General features: G+C 39.7%; 13 non-coding genes across 13 annotated transcripts; all 13 read left to right on the top strand.

The window, feature by feature from the left end:
- The first annotated feature begins 810 nt into the window (after positions 1-810).
- On the top strand, positions 811-922 carry trnal-caa. The gene is made up of 2 exons: positions 811-848; positions 877-922. It is a non-coding gene; the product is annotated as a tRNA-Leu (tRNA).
- A 1,408-nt stretch (positions 923-2,330) lies between these two features.
- Positions 2,331-2,442, top strand: trnal-caa. The gene is made up of 2 exons: positions 2,331-2,368; positions 2,397-2,442. It is a non-coding gene; the product is annotated as a tRNA-Leu (tRNA).
- A 4,953-nt stretch (positions 2,443-7,395) lies between these two features.
- Positions 7,396-7,507, top strand: trnal-caa. The gene is made up of 2 exons: positions 7,396-7,433; positions 7,462-7,507. It is a non-coding gene; the product is annotated as a tRNA-Leu (tRNA).
- Positions 7,508-8,918: 1,411 nt separating this feature from the next.
- Positions 8,919-9,030, top strand: trnal-caa. Its single transcript has 2 exons — positions 8,919-8,956; positions 8,985-9,030. It is a non-coding gene; the product is annotated as a tRNA-Leu (tRNA).
- Positions 9,031-9,934: 904 nt separating this feature from the next.
- On the top strand, positions 9,935-10,046 carry trnal-caa. Its single transcript has 2 exons — positions 9,935-9,972; positions 10,001-10,046. It is a non-coding gene; the product is annotated as a tRNA-Leu (tRNA).
- Positions 10,047-10,949: 903 nt separating this feature from the next.
- Positions 10,950-11,061, top strand: trnal-caa. The gene is made up of 2 exons: positions 10,950-10,987; positions 11,016-11,061. It is a non-coding gene; the product is annotated as a tRNA-Leu (tRNA).
- Positions 11,062-11,454: 393 nt separating this feature from the next.
- On the top strand, positions 11,455-11,566 carry trnal-caa. The gene is made up of 2 exons: positions 11,455-11,492; positions 11,521-11,566. It is a non-coding gene; the product is annotated as a tRNA-Leu (tRNA).
- Positions 11,567-12,468: 902 nt separating this feature from the next.
- On the top strand, positions 12,469-12,580 carry trnal-caa. The gene is made up of 2 exons: positions 12,469-12,506; positions 12,535-12,580. It is a non-coding gene; the product is annotated as a tRNA-Leu (tRNA).
- Positions 12,581-15,002: 2,422 nt separating this feature from the next.
- Positions 15,003-15,114, top strand: trnal-caa. The gene is made up of 2 exons: positions 15,003-15,040; positions 15,069-15,114. It is a non-coding gene; the product is annotated as a tRNA-Leu (tRNA).
- A 902-nt stretch (positions 15,115-16,016) lies between these two features.
- trnal-caa lies at positions 16,017-16,128 on the top strand. The gene is made up of 2 exons: positions 16,017-16,054; positions 16,083-16,128. It is a non-coding gene; the product is annotated as a tRNA-Leu (tRNA).
- An 864-nt stretch (positions 16,129-16,992) lies between these two features.
- On the top strand, positions 16,993-17,104 carry trnal-caa. Its single transcript has 2 exons — positions 16,993-17,030; positions 17,059-17,104. It is a non-coding gene; the product is annotated as a tRNA-Leu (tRNA).
- A 396-nt stretch (positions 17,105-17,500) lies between these two features.
- Positions 17,501-17,612, top strand: trnal-caa. Its single transcript has 2 exons — positions 17,501-17,538; positions 17,567-17,612. It is a non-coding gene; the product is annotated as a tRNA-Leu (tRNA).
- An 863-nt stretch (positions 17,613-18,475) lies between these two features.
- trnal-caa lies at positions 18,476-18,587 on the top strand. Its single transcript has 2 exons — positions 18,476-18,513; positions 18,542-18,587. It is a non-coding gene; the product is annotated as a tRNA-Leu (tRNA).
- Positions 18,588-18,791: the final 204 nt, after the last annotated feature.

The following is an 18,791-nucleotide window of genomic DNA, read 5'->3' on the forward strand; positions in this document are numbered from 1 at the left end:
TGCATGTGTTCAAATCTGGCTTCAGACAAAGTCTGAAAATCGAATAAATGTTGATGCCGTAAATGTAATAGTAGGCATTTCTGCTTTTGCACAGTGTCCCATTTTGGTCTACAAAAATGAAGATGTGGTTTCAAATCACACTTCTGTCAAAAGGGGCTTTGATAACTGAAAGAAGTGTTGAGACACAGAAAATGTAAACATTTTTTTGGCGAGTGGTTTAAACGGTTCAACTTATTGCCAAGTCAACATATTTTGCTGCTACAAATTACATTTGTTGAATTACTGTTCATACAGCAAAACTTGCATGTCAGAATGGCCGAGTGGTCTAAGGCGCCAGACTCAAGGCATTTTCACCTTCTCAGTTGATGAGGTTTCTGGTCTCTAAATGGAGGTGTGGGTTCAAATCCCACTTCTGACAAAAGGTCTTTTGTAACTGGAAGAAGTGTTGAGATAAAAATTTCAATTTCAGCCTTGCCAGTTGATAAGGTTTCTGCTCTCCACATAGTGGCACGGGTTCAAATCTGGCTTCAGACAAAGTCTGAAAATCGAATAAATGCTGATGCCTTAACTGTAATAGTAGGCATTACTGCTTTTGCACAGTATCCCATTTTGGTCTACAAATGAAGATGTGGCTTCAAATCACACTTCTGTCAAATGGTCTTTGATAACTGAAAGAAGTGTTGAGACACAGAAATTGTAAACATTTTTTTGGCCGAGTGGTTTAAACGGTTCAACTTATTGCCAAGTCAACATATTTTGCTGCTACAAATTACATTTGTTGAATTACTGTTCATACAGCAAAACTTGCATGTCAGAATGGCCGAGTGGTCTAAGGCGCCAGACTCAAGGCACTTTCACCTTCTCAGTTGATGAGGTTTCTGGTCTCCAAATGGAGGCGTGGGTTCAAATCCCACTTCTGACAAAGGTTCTTTTGTAATTGGAAGAAGTGTTGAGATAGTAAAAATTTCAATTTCAGCCTTGCCAGTTGATAAGGTTTCTGCTCTCCACATAGTGGCATGGGTTCAAATCTGGCTTCAGACAAAGTCTGAAAATCGAATAACTGTTGATGCCTTAACTGTAATAGTAGGCATTTCTGCTTTTGCACAGTATCCCATTTTGGTCTACAAATGAAGATGTGGCTTCAAATCACACTTCTGTCAAAAGGGGCTTTGATAACTGAAAGAAGTGTTGAGACACAGAAAATGTAAACATTTTTTGGCCGAGTGGTTTAAACGGTTCAACTTATTGCCAAGTCAACATATTTTGCTGCTACAAATTACATTTGTTGAATTACTGTTCATACAGCAAAATTTGCATGTCAGAATGGCCGAGTGGTCTAAGGCGCCAGACTCAAGGCATTTTCACCTTCTCAGTTGATGAGGTTTCTGGTCTCCAAACGGAGCGTGGGTTCAAATCCCACTTCTGACAAAGGTTCTTTGTAACTGGAAGAAGTGTTGAGATAGTAAAAATTTCAATTTCAGCCTTGCCAGTTGATAAGGTTTCTGCTCTCCACATAGTGGCATGGGTTCAAATCTGGCTTCAGACAAAGTCTGAAAATCGAATAACGCTGATGCCTTAAGTGTAATAGTAGGCATTTCTGCTTTTGCACAGTATCCCATTTTGGTCTACAAATGAAGATGTGGCTACAAATCACACTTCTGTCAAAAGGGGCTTTGATAACTGAAAGAAGTGTTGAGACACAGAAAATGTAAACATTTTTTGGCCGAGTGGTTTAAACGGTTCAACTTATTGCCAAGTCAACATATTTTTGCTGCTACAAATTACATTTGTTGAATTACTGTTCATACAGCAAAACTTGCATGTCAGAATGGCCGAGTGGTCTAAGGCGCCAGACTCAAGGCATTTTCACCTTGTCAGTTGATGAGGTTTCTGGTCTCCAAATGGAGGCGTGGGATCAAATCCCACTTCCGACAAAGGATCTTTTGTAACTGGAAGAAGTGTTGAGATAGTCAAAATTTCAATTTCAGCCTTGCCAGTTGATAAGGTTTCTGCTCTCCACATAGTTGCATGTGTTCAAATCTGGCTTCAGACAAAGTCTGAAAATCGAATAACTGTTGATGCCTTAACTGTAATAGTAGGCATTTCTGCTTTTGCACAGTATCCCATTTTGGTCTACAAATGAAGATGTGGCTTCAAATCACACTTCTGTCAAAAGGGGCTTTGATAACTGAAAGAAGTGTTGAGACACAGAAAATGTAAACATTTTTTTGGCCGAGTGGTTTAAACGGTTCAACTTATTGCCAAGTCAACATATTTTGCTGCTACAAATTACATTTGTTGAATTACTGTTCATACAGCACATATCGCATGTCAGAATGGCCGAGTGGTCTAAGGCGCCAGACTCAAGGTATTTTCACCTTCTCAGTTGATGAGGTTTCTGGTCTCCAAATGGAGGCGTGGGTTCAAATCCCACTTCTGACAAAGGGTCTTTTGTAACTGGAAGAAGTGTTGAGATAGTAAAAATTTCAATTTCAGCCTTGCCAGTTGATAAGGTTTCTGCTCTCCACATAGTGGCATGGGTTCAAATCTGGCTTCAGACAAAGTCTGAAAATCGAATAAACGCTGATGCCTTAAGTGTAATAGTAGGCATTTCTGCTTTTGCACAGTATCCCATTTTGGTCTACAAATGAAGATGTGGCTACAAATCACACTTCTGTCAAAAGGGGCTTTGATAACTGAAAGAAGTGTTGAGACACAGAAAATGTAAACATTTTTTTGGCCGAGTGGTTTAAACGGTTCAACTTATTGCCAAGTCAACATATTTTGCTGCTACAAATTACATTTGTTGAATTACTGTTCATACAGCAAAACTTGCATGTCAGAATGGCCGAGTGGTCTAAGGCGCCAGACTCAAGGCATTTTCACCTTGTCAGTTGATGAGGTTTCTGGTCTCCAAATGGAGGCGTGGGATCAAATCCACTTCCGACAAAGGATCTTTGTAACTGGAAGAAGTGTTGAGATAGTCAAAATTTCAATTTCAGCCTTGCCAGTTGATAAGGTTTCTGCTCTCCCACATAGTTGCATGTGTTCAAATCTGGCTTCAGACAAAGTCTGAAAATCGAATAACTGTTGATGCCTTAACTGTAATAGTAGGCATTTCTGCTTTTGCACAGTATCCCATTTTGGTCTACAAATGAAGATGTGGCTTCAAATCACACTTCTGTCAAAAGGGGCTTTGATAACTGAAAGAAGTGTTGAGACACAGAAAATGTAAACATTTTTTTGCCGAGTGGTTTAAACGGTTCAACTTATTGCCAAGTCAACATATTCTGCTGCTACAAATTACATTTGTTGAATTACTGTTCATACAACACATATTGCATGTCAGAATGGCCGAGTGGTCTAAGGCGCCAGACTCAAGGCATTTTCACCTTCTCAGTTGATGAGGTTTCTGTTCTCCAAATGGAGGCGTGGGTTCAAATCCCACTTCTGACAAAGGGTCTTCTGTAACTGGAAGAAGTGTTGAGATAGTAAAATTTCAATTTCAGCCTTGCCAGTTGATAAGGTTTCTGCTCTCCACATAGTGGCACGGGTTCAAATCTGGCTTCAGACAAAGTCTGAAAATCGAATAAATGCTGATGCCTTAACTGTAATAGTAGGCATTTCTGCTTTTGCTCAGTATCCCATTTTGGTCTACAAATGAAGATGTGGCTTCAAATCACACTTCTGTCAAATGGTCTTTGATAACTGAAAGAAGTGTTGAGACACAGAAATTGTAAACATTTTTTTGGCTGAGTGGTTTAAACGGTTCAACTTATTGCCAAGTCAACATATTTTGCTGCTACAAATTACATTTGTTGAATTACTGTTCATACAGCAAAACTTGCATGTCAGAATGGCTGAGTGGTCTAAGGCGCGCCAGACTTAAGGCATTTTCACCTTCTCAGTTGATGAGGTTTCTGGTCTCCAATTGAGGCGTGGGTTCAAATCCACTTCTGACAAAGGGTCTTTGTAACTGGAAGAAGTGTTGAGATAGTAAAATTTCAATTTCAGCCTTGCCAGTTGATAAGGTTTCTGCTCTCCACATAGTGGCATGGGTTCAAATCTGGCTTCAGACAAAGTCTGAAAATCGAATAAATGCTGATGCCTTAACTGTAATAGTAGGCGTTTCTGCTTTTGCACAGTATTCCATTTTGGTCTACAAATGAAGATGTGGCTTCAAATCACACTTCTGTCAAAAGGGGCTTTGATAACTGAAAGAAGTGTTGAGACACAGAAAATGTAAACATTTTTTTGGCCGAGTGGTTTAAACGGTTCAACTTATTGCCAAGTCAACATATTTTGCTGCTACAAATTACATTTGTTGAATTACTGTTCATACAGCACATATCGCATGTCAGAATGGCTGAGTGGTCTAAGGCGCCAGACTCAAGGCATTTTCACCTTCTCAGTTGATGAGGTTTCTGGTCTCCAAATGGAGGTGTGGGTTCAAATCCCACTCTGACAAAGGTTCTTTTGTAACTGGAAGAAGAGTTGAGACAGTAAAAATTTCAATTTCAGCCTTGCCAGTTGAGAAGGTTTGTGCTCTCACATAGTGGTATGGATTCAAATCTGGCTTCAGACAAAGTCTGAAAATCGAATAAATGCTGATGCCTTAACTGTAATAGTAGGCATTTCTGCTTTTGCACAGTATCCCATTTTGGTCTACAAATGAAGATGTGGCTTCAAATCACACTTCTGTCAAAAGGGGCTTTGATAACTGAAAGAAGTGTTGAGACACAGAAAATGTAAACATTTTTTTGGCCGAGTGGTTTAAACGGTTCAACTTATTGTCAAGTCAACATATTTTGCTGCTACAAATTACATTTGTTGAATTACTGTTCATACAGCACATATCGCATGTCAGAATGGCTGAGTGGTGTAAGGCGCCAGACTCAAGGCATTTTCACCTTCTCAGTTGATGAGGTTTCTGTTCTCCAAATGGAGGCGTGGGTTCAAATCCCACTTCTGACAAAGGGTCTTTGTAATTGGAAGAAGTGTTGAGATAGTAAAAATTTCAATTTCAGCCTTGCCAGTTGATAAGGTTTCTGCTCTCCACATAGTTGCATGTGTTCAAATCTGGCTTCAGACAAAGTCTGAAAATCGAATAACTGTTGATGCCTTAACTGTAATAGTAGGCATTTCTGCTTTTGCACAGTATCCCATTTTGGTCTACAAATGAAGATGTGGCTTCAAATCACACTTCTGTCAAAAGGGGCTTTGATAACTGAAAGAAGTGTTGAGACACAGAAAATGTAAACATTTTTTGGCCGAGTGGTTTAAACGGTTCAACTTATTGCCAAGTCAACATATTTTGCTGCTACAAATTACATTTGTTGAATTACTGTTCATACAGCAAAATTTGCATGTCAGAATGGCCGAGTGGTCTAAGGCGCCAGACTCAAGGCATTTTCACCTTCTCAGTTGATGAGGTTTCTGTTCTCCAAATGGAGGCGTGGGTTCAAATCCACTTCTGACAAAGGGTCTTTGTAACTGGAAGAAGTGTTGAGATAGTAAAAATTTCAATTTCAGCCTTGCCAGTTGATAAGGTTTCTGCTCTCCACATAGTGGCACGGGTTCAAATCTGGCTTCAGACAAAGTCTGAAAATCGAATAAATGCTGATGCCTTAACTGTAATAGTAGGCATTTCTGCTTTTGCACAGTATCCCATTTTGGTCTACAAATGAAGATGTGGCTTCAAATCACACTTCTGTCAAAAGGGGCTTTGATAACTGAAAGAAGTGTTGAGACACAGAAAATGTAAACATTTTTTTGGCCGAGTGGTTTAAACGGTTCAACTTATTGCCAAGTCAACATATTTTGCTGCTACAAATTACATTTGTTGAATTACTGTTGATACAGCACATATTGCATGTCAGAATGGCCGAGTGGTCTAAGGCGCCAGACTCAAGGCATTTTCACCTTCTTAGTTGATGAGGTTTCTGGTCTCCAAATGGAGGCGTGGGATCAAATCCCTTCTTCCGACAAAGGTTCTTTTGTAACTGGAAGAAGTGTTGAGATAGTCAAAATTTCAATTTTAGCCTTGCCAGTTGATAAGGTTTCTGCTCTCCACATAGTTGCATGTGTTCAAATCTGGCTTCAGACAAAGTCTGAAAATCGAATAAACGCTGATGCCTTAACTGTAATAGTAGGCATTTCTGCTTTTGCACAGTATCCCATTTTGGTCTACAAATGAAGATGTGGCTTCAAATCACACTTCTGTCAAAAGGGGCTTTGATAACTGAAAGAAGTGTTGAGACACAGAAAATGTAAACATTTTTTTGGCCGAGTGGTTTAAACGGTTCAACTTATTGCCAAGTCAACATATTTTGCTGCTACAAATTACAATTGTTAAATTACTGTTCATACAGCAAAACTTGCATGTCAGAATGGCTGAGTGCTCTAAGGCGCCAGATTCAAGGCATTTTCACCTTCTCAGTTGATGAGGTTTCTGGTCTCCAAATGGAGGCGTGGGTTCAAATCCCACTTCTGACAAAGGTTCTTTTGTAATTGGAAGAAGTGTTGAGATAGTCAAAATTTCAATTTCAGCCTTGCCAGTTGATAAGGTTTCTGCTCTCCACATAGTTGCATGTGTTCAAATCTGGCTTCAGACAAAGTCTGAAAATCGAATAAATGTTGATGCCGTAAATGTAATAGTAGGCATTTCTGCTTTTGCACAGTGTCCCATTTTGGTCTACAAATGAAGATGTGGCTTCAAATCACACTTCTGTCAAATGGTCTTTGATAACTGAAAGAAGTGTTGAGACACAGAAATTGTAAACATTTTTTTGGCCGAGTGGTTTAAACGGTTCAACTTATTGCCAAGTCAACATATTTTGCTGCTACAAATTACATTTGTTGAATTACTGTTCATACAGCAAAACTTGCATGTCAGAATGGCCGAGTGGTCTAAGGCGCCAGACTCAAGGCATTTTCACCTTCTCAGTTGATGAGGTTTCTGGTCTCTAAATGGAGGTGTGGGTTCAAATCCCACTTCTGACAAAAGGTCTTTTGTAACTGGAAGAAGTGTTGAGATAAAAATTTCAATTTCAGCCTTGCCAGTTGATAAGGTTTCTGCTCTCTCCACATAGTGGCACGGGTTCAAATCTGGCTTCAGACAAAGTCTGAAAATCGAATAAATGCTGATGCCTTAACTGTAATAGTAGGCATTACTGCTTTTGCACAGTATCCCATTTTGGTCTACAAATGAAGATGTGGCTTCAAATCACACTTCTGTCAAATGGTCTTTGATAACTGAAAGAAGTGTTGAGACACAGAAATTGTAAACATTTTTTGGCCGAGTGGTTGAAACGGTTCAACTTATTGCCAAGTCAACATATTTTGCTGCTACAAATTACATTTGTTGAATTACTGTTCATACAGCAAAACTTGCATGTCAGAATGGCCGAGTGGTCTAAGGCGCCAGACTCAAGGCACTTTCACCTTCTCAGTTGATGAGGTTTCTGGTCTCCAAATGGAGGCGTGGGTTCAAATCCCACTTCTGACAAAGGTTCTTTTGTAATTGGAAGAAGTGTTGAGATAGTAAAAATTTCAATTTCAGCCTTGCCAGTTGATAAGGTTTCTGCTCTCCACATAGTGGCATGGGTTCAAATCTGGCTTCAGACAAAGTCTGAAAATCGAATAACTGTTGATGCCTTAACTGTAATAGTAGGCATTTCTGCTTTTGCACAGTATCCCATTTTGGTCTACAAATGAAGATGTGGCTTCAAATCACACTTCTGTCAAAAGGGGCTTTGATAACTGAAAGAAGTGTTGAGACACAGAAAATGTAAACATTTTTTTGGCCGAGTGGTTTAAACGGTTCAACTTATTGCCAAGTCAACATATTTTGCTGCTACAAATTACATTTGTTGAATTACTGTTCATACAGCAAAATTTGCATGTCAGAATGGCTGAGTGGTCTAAGGCGCCAGACTCAAGGCATTTTCACCTTCTCAGTTGATGAGGTTTCTGGTCTCCAAACGGAGGCGTGGGTTCAAATCCCACTTCTGACAAAGCTTCTTTTGTAACTGGAAGAAGTGTTGAGATAGTAAAAATTTCAATTTCAGCCTTGCCAGTTGATAAGGTTTCTGCTCTCCACATAGTGGCATGGGTTCAAATCTGGCTTCAGACAAAGTCTGAAAATCGAATAAACGCTGATGCCTTAAGTGTAATAGTAGGCATTTCTGCTTTTGCACAGTATCCCATTTTGGTCTACAAATGAAGATGTGGCTACAAATCACACTTCTGTCAAAAGGGCCTTTGATAACTGAAAGAAGTGTTGAGACACAGAAAATGTAAACATTTTTTTGGCCGAGTGGTTTAAACGGTTCAACTTATTGCCAAGTCAACATATTTTGCTGCTACAAATTACATTTGTTGAATTACTGTTCATACAGCAAAACTTGCATGTCAGAATGGCCGAGTGGTCTAAGGCGCCAGACTCAAGGCATTTTCACCTTGTCAGTTGATGAGGTTTCTGGTCTCCAAATGGAGGCGTGGGATCAAATCCCACTTCCGACAAAGGATCTTTTGTAACTGGAAGAAGTGTTGAGATAGTCAAAATTTCAATTTCAGCCTTGCCAGTTGATAAGGTTTCTGCTCTCCACATAGTTGCATGTGTTCAAATCTGGCTTCAGACAAAGTCTGAAAATCGAATAACTGTTGATGCCTTAACTGTAATAGTAGGCATTTCTGCTTTGCACAGTATCCCATTTTGGTCTACAAATGAAGATGTGGCTTCAAATCACACTTCTGTCAAAAGGGGCTTTGATAACTGAAAGAAGTGTTGAGACACAGAAAATGTAAACATTTTTTTGGCCGAGTGGTTTAAACGGTTCAACTTATTGCCAAGTCAACATATTTTGCTGCTACAAATTACATTTGTTGAATTACTGTTCATACAGCACATATCGCATGTCAGAATGGCCGAGTGGTCTAAGGCGCCAGACTCAAGGTATTTTCACCTTCTCAGTTGATGAGGTTTCTGGTCTCCAAATGGAGGCGTGGGTTCAAATCCCACTTCTGACAAAGGGTCTTTTGTAACTGGAAGAAGTGTTGAGATAGTAAAAATTTCAATTTCAGCCTTGCCAGTTGATAAGGTTTCTGCTCTCCACATAGTGGCACGGGTTCAAATCTGGCTTCAGACAAAGTCTGAAAATCGAATAAATGTTGATGCCAGAAATGTAATAGTAGGCATTTCTGCTTTTGCACAGTATCCCATTTTGGTCTACAAATGAAGATGTGGCTTCAAATCACACTTCTGTCAAAAGGGGCTTTGATAACTGAAAGAAGTGTTGAGACACAGAAAATGTAAACATTTTTTTGGCCGAGTGGTTTAAACGGTTCAACTTATTGTCAAGTCAACATATTTTGCTGCTACAAATTACATTTGTTGAATTACTGTTCATACAGCACATATCGCATGTCAGAATGGCTGAGTGGTGTAAGGTGCCAGACTCAAGGCATTTTCACCTTCTCAGTTGATGAGGTTTCTGGTCTCCAAATGGAGGCGTGGTTCAAATCCCACTTCTGACAAAGGGTCTTTTGTAATTGGAAGAAGTGTTGAGATAGTAAAAATTTCAATTTCAGCCTTGCCAGTTGATAAGGTTTCTGCTCTCCACATAGTGGCACGGGTTCAAATCTGGCTTCAGACAAAGTCTGAAAATCGAATAAATGTTGATGCCGTAAATGTAATAGTAGGCATTTCTGCTTTTGCACAGTATCCCATTTTGGTCTACAAATGAAGATGTGGCTTCAAATCACACTTCTGTCAAAAGGGGCTTTGATAACTGAAAGAAGTGTTTGAGACACAGAAAATGTAAACATTTTTTTGGCCGAGTGGTTTAAACGGTTCAACTTATTGCCAAGTCAACATATTTTGCTGCTACAAATTACATTTGTTGAATTACTGTTCATACAGCACATATTGCATGTCAGAATGGCCGAGTGGTCTAAGGCGCCAGACTCAAGGCATTTTCACCTTCTCAGTTGATGAGGTTTCTGGTCTCCAAATGGAGGCGTGGGTTCAAATCCCACTTCTGACAAAGGGTCTTTTGTAACTGGAAGAAGTGTTGAGATAGTAAAAATTTCAATTTCAGCCTTGCCAGTTGATAAGGTTTCTGCTCTCCACATAGTGGGATGGGTTCAAATCTGGCTTCAGACAAAGTCTGAAAATCGAATAAATGCTGATGCCTTAACTGTAATAGTAGGCGTTTCTGCTTTTGCACAGTATCCCATTTTGGTCTACAAATGAAGATGTGGCTTCAAATCACACTTCTGTCAAAAGGGGCTTTGATAACTGAAAGAAGTGTTGAGACACAGAAAATGTAAACATTTTTTGGCCGAGTGGTTTAAACGGTTCAACTTATTGCCAAGTCAACATATTCTGCTGCTACAAATTACATTTGTTGAATTACTGTTCATACAGCACATATTGCATGTCAGAATGGCCGAGTGGTCTAAGGCGCCAGACTCAAGGCATTTTCACCTTCTCAGTTGATGAGGTTTCTGTTCTCCAAATGGAGGCGTGGGTTCAAATCCCACTTCTGACAAAGGGTCTTCTGTAACTGGAAGAAGTGTTGAGATAGTAAAAATTTCAATTTCAGCCTTGCCAGTTGATAAGGTTTCTGCTCTCCACATAGTGGCACGGGTTCAAATCTGGCTTCAGACAAAGTCTGAAAATCGAATAAATGCTGATGCCTTAACTGTAATAGTAGGCATTTCTGCTTTTGCACAGTATCCCATTTTGGTCTACAAATGAAGATGTGGCTTCAAATCACACTTCTGTCAAAAGGGCCTTTGATAACTGAAAGAAGTGTTGAGACACAGAAAATGTAAACATTTTTTTGGCCGAGTGGTTTAAACGGTTCAACTTATTGCCAAGTCAACATATTCTGCTGCTACAAATTACATTTGTTGAATTACTGTTCATACAGCAAAATTTGCATGTCAGAATGGCCGAGTGGTCTAAGGCGCCAGACTCAAGGCATTTTCACCTTCTCAGTTGATGAGGTTTCTGGTCTCCAAATGGAGGCGTGGGTTCAAATCCCACTTCTGACAAAGGTTCTTTGTAACTGGAAGAAGTGTTGAGATAGTAAAATTTCAATTTCAGCCTTGCCAGTTGATAAGGTTTCTGCTCTCCACATAGTGGCATGGGTTCAAATCTGGCTTCAGACAAAGTCTGAAAATCGAATAAACGCTGATGCCTTAACTGTAATAGTAGGCATTTCTGCTTTTGCACAGTATCCCATTTTGGTCTACAAATGAAGATGTGGCTTCAAATCACACTTCTGTCAAAAGGGGCTTTGATAACTGAAAGAAGTGTTGAGACACAGAAAATGTAAACATTTTTTGGCCGAGTGGTTTAAACGGTTCAACTTATTGCCAAGTCAACATATTTTGCTGCTACAAATTACATTTGTTGAATTACTGTTCATACAGCAAAACTTGCATGTCAGAATGGCCGAGTGGTCTAAGGCGCCAGACTCAAGGCATTTTCACCTTCTCAGTTGATGAGGTTTCTGGTCTCCAAATGGAGGCGTGGGTTCAAATCCCACTTCTGACAAAGGGTCTTTTGTAACTGGAAGAAGTGTTGAGATAGTAAAAATTTCAATTTCAGCCTTGCCAGTTGATAAGGTTTCTGCTCTCCACATAGTGGGATGGGTTCAAATCTGGCTTCAGACAAAGTCTGAAAATCGAATAAATGCTGATGCCTTAACTGTAATAGTAGGCATTTCTGCTTTTGCACAGTATCCCATTTTGGTCTACAAATGAAGATGTGGCTTCAAATCACACTTCTGTCAAAAGGGGCTTTGATAACTGAAAGAAGTGTTGAGACACAGAAATTGTAAACATTTTTTGGCCGAGTGGTTTAAACGGTTCAACTTATTGCCAAGTCAACATATTTTGCTGCTACAAATTACATTTGTTGAATTACTGTTCATACAGCACATATTGCATGTCAGAATGGCCGAGTGGTCTAAGGCGCCAGACTCAAGGCATTTTCACCTTCTCAGTTGATGAGGTTTCTGGTCTCCAAATGGAGGCGTTGGTTCAAATCCCACTTCTGACAAAGGGTCTTTTGTAACTGGAAGAAGTGTTGAGATAGTAAAAATTTCAATTTCAGCCTTGCCAGTTGATAAGGTTTCTGCTCTCCACATAGTGGCACGGGTTCAAATCTGGCTTAAGACAAAGTCTGAAAATCGAATAAATGCTGATGCCTTAACTGTAATAGTAGGCATTTCTGCTTTTGCACAGTATCCCATTTTGGTCTACAAATGAAGATGTGGCTTCAAATCACACTTCTGTCAAAAGGGGCTTTGATAACTGAAAGAAGTGTTGAGACACAGAAAATGTAAACATTTTTTGGCCGAGTGGTTTAAACGGTTCAACTTATTGCCAAGTCAACATATTTTGCTGCTACAAATTACATTTGTTGAATTACTGTTCATACAGCACATATTGCATGTCAGAATGGCCGAGTGGTCTAAGGCGCCAGACTCAAGGCATTTTCCCCTTCTCAGTTGATGAGGTTTCTGGTCTCCAAATGGAGGCGTGGGTTCAAATCCCACTTCTGACAAAGGTTCTTTTGTAACTGGAAGAAGTGTTGAGATAGTAAAAATTTCAATTTCAGCCTTGTCAGTTGATAAGGTTTCTGCTCTCCACATAGTGGCATGGGTTCAAATCTGGCTTCAGACAAAGTCTGAAAATCGAATAAATGCTGATGCCTTAACTGTAATAGTAGGCATTTCTGCTTTTGCACAGTATCCCATTTTGGTCTACAAATGAAGATGTGGCTTCAAATCACACTTCTGTCAAAAGGGGCTTTGATAACTGAAAGAAGTGTTGAGACACAGAAAATGTAAACATTTTTTTGGCCGAGTGGTTTAAACGGTTCAACTTATTGCCAATCAACATATTTTTCTGCTACAAATTACATTTGTTGAATTACTGTTCATACAGCACATATTGCATGTCAGAATGGCCGAGTGGTCTAAGGCGCCAGACTCAAGGCATTTTCACCTTCTCAGTTGATGAGGTTTCTGTTCTCCAAATGGAGGCGTGGTTCAAATCCCACTTCTGACAAAGGCTCTTTTGTAACTGGAAGAAATGTTGAGATAGTAAAAATTTCAATTTCAGCCTTGCCAGTTGATAAGGTTTCTGCTCTCCACATAGTGGCACGGGTTCAAATCTGGCTTCAGACAAAGTCTGAAAATCGAATAAATGCTGATGCCTTAACTGTAATAGTAGGCATTTCTGCTTTTGCACAGTATCCCATTTTGGTCTACAAATGAAGATGTGGCTTCAAATCACACTTCTGTCAAAAGGGGCTTTGATAACTGAAAGAAGTGTTGAGACACAGAAAATGTAAACATTTTTTTGGCCGAGTGGTTTAAATGGTTCAACTTATTGCCAAGTCAACATATTCTGCTGCTACAAATTACATTTGTTGAATTACTGTTCATACAGCAAAATTTGCATGTCAGAATGGCCGAGTGGTCTTAGGCGCCAGACTCAAGGCATTTTCACCTTCTCAGTTGATGAGGTTTCTGGTCTCCAAATGGAGGCGTGGGTTCAAATCCCACTTCTGACAAAGGATCTTTTGTAACTGGAAGAAGTGTTGAGATAGTAAAAATTTCAATTTCAGCCTTGCCAGTTGAGAAAGGTTTCTGCTCTCAACATAGTGGTATGGGTTCAAATCTGGCTTCAGACAAAGTCTGAAAATCGAATAAACGCTGATGCCTTAACTGTAATAGTAGGCATTTCTGCTTTTGCACAGTATCCCATTTTGGTCTACAAATGAAGATGTGGCTTCAAATCACACTTCTGTCAAAAGGGGCTTTGATAACTGAAAGAAGTGTTGAGACACAGAAAATGTAAACATTTTTTTGGCCGAGTGGTTTAAACGGTTCAACTTATTGCCAAGTCAACATATTTTGCTGCTACAAATTACATTTGTTGAATTACTGTTCATACAGCACATATTGCATGTCAGAATGGCCGAGTGGTCTAAGGCGCCAGACTCAAGGCATTTTCACCTTCTCAGTTGATGAGGTTTCTGTTCTCCAAATGGAGGCGTGGGTTCAAATCCCACTTCTGACAAAGGCTCTTTTGTAACTGGAAGAAATGTTGAGATAGTAAAATTTCAATTTCAGCCTTGCCAGTTGATAAGGTTTCTGCTCTCCACATAGTGGCACGGGTTCAAATCTGGCTTCAGACAAAGTCTGAAAATCGAATAAATGCTGATGCCTTAACTGTAATAGTAGGCATTTCTGCTTTTGCACAGTATCCCATTTTGGTCTACAAATGAAGATGTGGCTTCAAATCACACTTCTGTCAAATGGTCTTTGATAACTGAAAGAAGTGTTGAGACACAGAAATTGTAAACATTTTTTTGGCCGAGTGGTTTAGACGGTTCAACTTATTGCCAAGTCAACATATTTTGCTGCTACAAATTACATTTGTTGAATTACTGTTCATACAGCAAAACTTGCATGTCAGAATGGCCGAGTGGTCTAAGGCGCCAGACTCAAGGCATTTTCACTTTCTCAGTTGATGAGGTTTCTGGTCTCCAAATGGAGGCGTGGTTTCAAATCCCACTTCTGACAAAGGTTTTTTTGTAATTGGAAGAAGTGTTGAGATAGTAAAAATTTCAATTTCAGCCTTGCCAGTTGATAAGGTTTCTGCTCTCCACATAGTGGCATGGGTTCAAATCTGGCTTCAAAAAGTCTGAAAATCGAATAACTGTTGATGCCTTAACTGTAATAGTAGGCATTTCTGCTTTTGCACAGTATCCCATTTTGGTCTACAAATGAAGATGTGGCTTCAAATCACACTTCTGTCAAAAGGGGCTTTGATAACTGAAAGAAGTGTTGAGACACAGAAAATGTAAACATTTTTTGGCCGAGTGGTTTAAACGGTTCAACTTATTGCCAAGTCAACATATTTTGCTGCTACAAATTACATTTGTTGAATTACTGTTCATACAGCACATATTGCATGTCAGAATGGCCGAGTGGTCTAAGGCGCCAGACTCAAGGCATTTTCACCTTCTCAGTTGATGAGGTTTCTGGTCTCCAAATGGAGGCGTGGGTTCAAATCCCACTTCTGACAAAGGGTCTTTTGTAACTGGAAGAAGTGTTGAGATAGTAAAAATTTCAATTTCAGCCTTGCCAGTTGATAAGGTTTCTGCTCTCCACATAGTGGCACGGGTTCAAATCTGGCTTCAGACAAAGTCTGAAAATCGAATAAATGCTGATGCCTTAACTGTAATAGTAGGCATTTCTGCTTTTGCACAGTATCCCATTTTGGTCTACAAATGAAGATGTGGCTTCAAATCACACTTCTGTCAAAAGGGGCTTTGATAACTGAAAGAAGTGTTGAGACACAGAAAATGTAAACATTTTTTGGCCGAGTGGTTTAAATGGTTCAACTTATTGCCAAGTCAACATATTCTGCTGCTACAAATTACATTTGTTGAATTACTGTTCATACAGCAAAATTTGCATGTCAGAATGGCCGAGTGGTCTTAGGCGCCAGACTCAAGGCATTTTCACCTTCTCAGTTGATGAGGTTTCTGGTCTCCAAATGGAGGCGTGGTTCAAATCCCACTTCTGACAAAGGATCTTTTGTAACTGGAAGAAGTGTTGAGATAGTAAAAATTTCAATTTCAGCCTTGCCAGTTGAGAAAGGTTTCTGCTCTCAACATAGTGGTATGGGTTCAAATCTGGCTTCAGACAAAGTCTGAAAATCGAATAAATGCTGATGCCTTAACTGTAATAGTAGGCATTTCTGCTTTTGCACAGTATCCCATTTTGGTCTACAAATGAAGATGTGGCTTCAAATCACACTTCTGTCAAAAGGGGCTTTGATAACTGAAAGAAGTGTTGAGACACAGAAAATGTAAACATTTTTTTGGCCGAGTGGTTTAAACGGTTCAACTTATTGCCAATCAACATATTTTTCTGCTACAAATTACATTTGTTGAATTACTGTTCATACAGCACATATTGCATGTCAGAATGGCCGAGTGGTCTAAGGCGCCAGACTCAAGGCATTTTCACCTTCTCAGTTGATGAGGTTTCTGGTCTCCAAATGGAGGCGTGGGTTCAAATCCCACTTCTGACAAAGGGTGTTTTGTAACTGGAAGAAATGTTGAGATAGTAAAAATTTCAATTTCAGCCTTGCCAGTTGATAACGTTTCTGCTCTCCACATAGTGGCACGGGTTCAAATCTGGCTTCAGACAAAGTCTGAAAATCGAATAAATGCTGATGCCTTAACTGTAATAGTAGGCATTTCTGCTTTTGCACAGTATCCCATTTTGGTCTACAAATGAAGATGTGGCTTCAAATCACACTTCTGTCAAAAGGGGCTTTTATTTTTTGGCCAAGTGGTTTAAACGGTTCAACTTATTGCCAAGTCAACATATTCTGCTGCTACAAATTACATTTGTTGAATTACTGTTCATACAACACATATTGCATGTCAGAATTGCCGAGTGGTCTAAGGCGCCAGACTCAAGGCATTTTCACCTTCTCAGTTGATGAGGTTTTTGGTCTCCAAATGGAGGCGTGGGGTTCAAATCCCACTTCTGACAAAGGTTCTTTTGTAACTGGAAGAAGCGTTGAGATAGTAAAATTTCAATTTCAGCCTTGCCAGTTGATAAGGTTTCTGCTCTCCACATAGTGGCATGGGTTCAAATCTGGCTTCAGACAAAGTCTGAAAATCGAATAGACGCTGATGCCTTAACTGTAATAGTAGGCATTTCTGCTTTTGCACAGTATCCCATTTTGGTCTACAAATGAAGATGTGGCTTCAAATCACACTTCTGTCAAAAGGGGCTTTGATAACTGAAAGAAGTGTTGAGACACAGAAAATGTAAACATTTTTTTGGCCGAGTGGTTTAAACGGTTCAACTTATTGCCAATCAACATATTTTGCTGCTACAAATTACATTTGTTGAATTACTGTTCATACAGCACATATTGCATGTCAGAATGGCCGAGTGGTCTAAGGCGCCAGACTCAAGGCATTTTCACCTTCTCAGTTGATGAGGTTTCTGGTCTCCAAATGGAGGCGTGGGTTCAAATCCCACTTCTGACAAAGGGTCTTTTGTAACTGGAAGAAGTGTTGAGATAGTAAAAATTTCAATTTCAGCCTTGCCAGTTGATAAGGTTTCTGCTCTCCACATAGTGGCACGGGTTCAAATCTGGCTTCAGACAAAGTCTGAAAATCGAATAAATGCTGATGCCTTAACTGTAATAGTAGGCATTTCTGCTTTTGCACAGTATCCCATTTTGGTCTACAAATGAAGATGTGGCTTCAAATCACACTTCTGTCAAAAGGGGCTTTGATAACTGAAAGAAGTGTTGAGACACAGAAAATGTAAACATTTTTTTGGCCGAGTGGTTTAAACGGTTCAACTTATTGCCAAGTCAACATATTCTGCTGCTACAAATTACATTTGTTGAATTACTGTTCATACAGCACATATTGCATGTCAGAATGGCCGAGTGGTCTAAGGCGCCAGACTCAAGGCATTTTCACCTTCTCAGTTGATGAGGTTTCTGGTCTCCAAATGGAGGCGTGGGTTCAAATCCCACTTCTGACAAAGGGTGTTTTGTAACTGGAAGAAATGTTGAGATAGTAAAAATTTCAATTTCAGCCTTGCCAGTTGATAAGGTTTCTGCTCTCCACATAGTGGCACGGGTTCAAATCTGGCTTCAGACAAAGTCTGAAAATCGAATAAATGCTGATGCCTTAACTGTAATAGTAGGCATTTCTGCTTTTGCACAGTATCCCATTTTGGTCTACAAATGAAGATGTGGCTTCAAATCACACTTCTGTCAAAAGGGGCTTTTATTTTTTTGGCCGAGTGGTTTAAACGGTTCAACTTATTGCCAAGTCAACATATTCTGCTGCTACAAATTACATTTGTTGAATTACTGTTCATACAACACATATTGCATGTCAGAATGGCCGAGTGGTCTAAGGCGCCAGACTCAAGGCATTTTCACCTTCTCAGTTGATGAGGTTTTGGTCTCCAAATGGAGGCGTGGGTTCAAATCCCACTTCTGACAAAGGTTCTTTTGTAACTGGAAGAAGCGTTGAGATAGTAAAAATTTCAATTTCAGCCTTGCCAGTTGATAAGGTTTCTGCTCTCCACATAGTGGCATGGGTTCAAATCTGGCTTCAGACAAAGTCTGAAAATCGAATAGACGCTGATGCCTTAACTGTAATAGTAGGCATTTCTGCTTTTGCACAGTATCCCATTTTGGTCTACAAATGAAGATGTGGCTTCAAATCACACTTCTGTCAAAAGGGGCTTTGATAACTGAAAGAAGTGTTGAGACACAGAAAATGTAAACATTTTTTGGCCGAGTGGTTTAAACGGTTCAACTTATTGCCAATCAACATATTTTGCTGCTACAAATTACATTTGTTGAATTACTGTTCATACAGCACATATTGCATGTCAGAATGGCCGAGTGGTCTAAGGCGCCAGACTCAAGGCATTTTCACCTTCTCAGTTGATGAGGTTTCTGGTCTCCAAATGGAGGCGTGGGTTCAAATCCCACTTCTGACAAAGGGTCTTTTGTAACTGGAAGAAGTGTTGAGATAGTAAAAATTTCAATTTCAGCCTTGCCAGTTGATAAGGTTTCTGCTCTCCACATAGTGGCACGGGTTCAAATCTGGCTTCAGACAAAGTCTGAAAATCGAATAAATGCTGATGCCTTAACTGTAATAGTAGGCATTTCTGCTTTTGCACAGTATCCCATTTTGGTCTACA

Source organism: Puntigrus tetrazona, unplaced genomic scaffold (assembly GCF_018831695.1).
Source record: "Puntigrus tetrazona isolate hp1 unplaced genomic scaffold, ASM1883169v1 S000000623, whole genome shotgun sequence".
NCBI classification, from domain to species: Eukaryota; Metazoa; Chordata; class Actinopteri; order Cypriniformes; family Cyprinidae; genus Puntigrus; species Puntigrus tetrazona.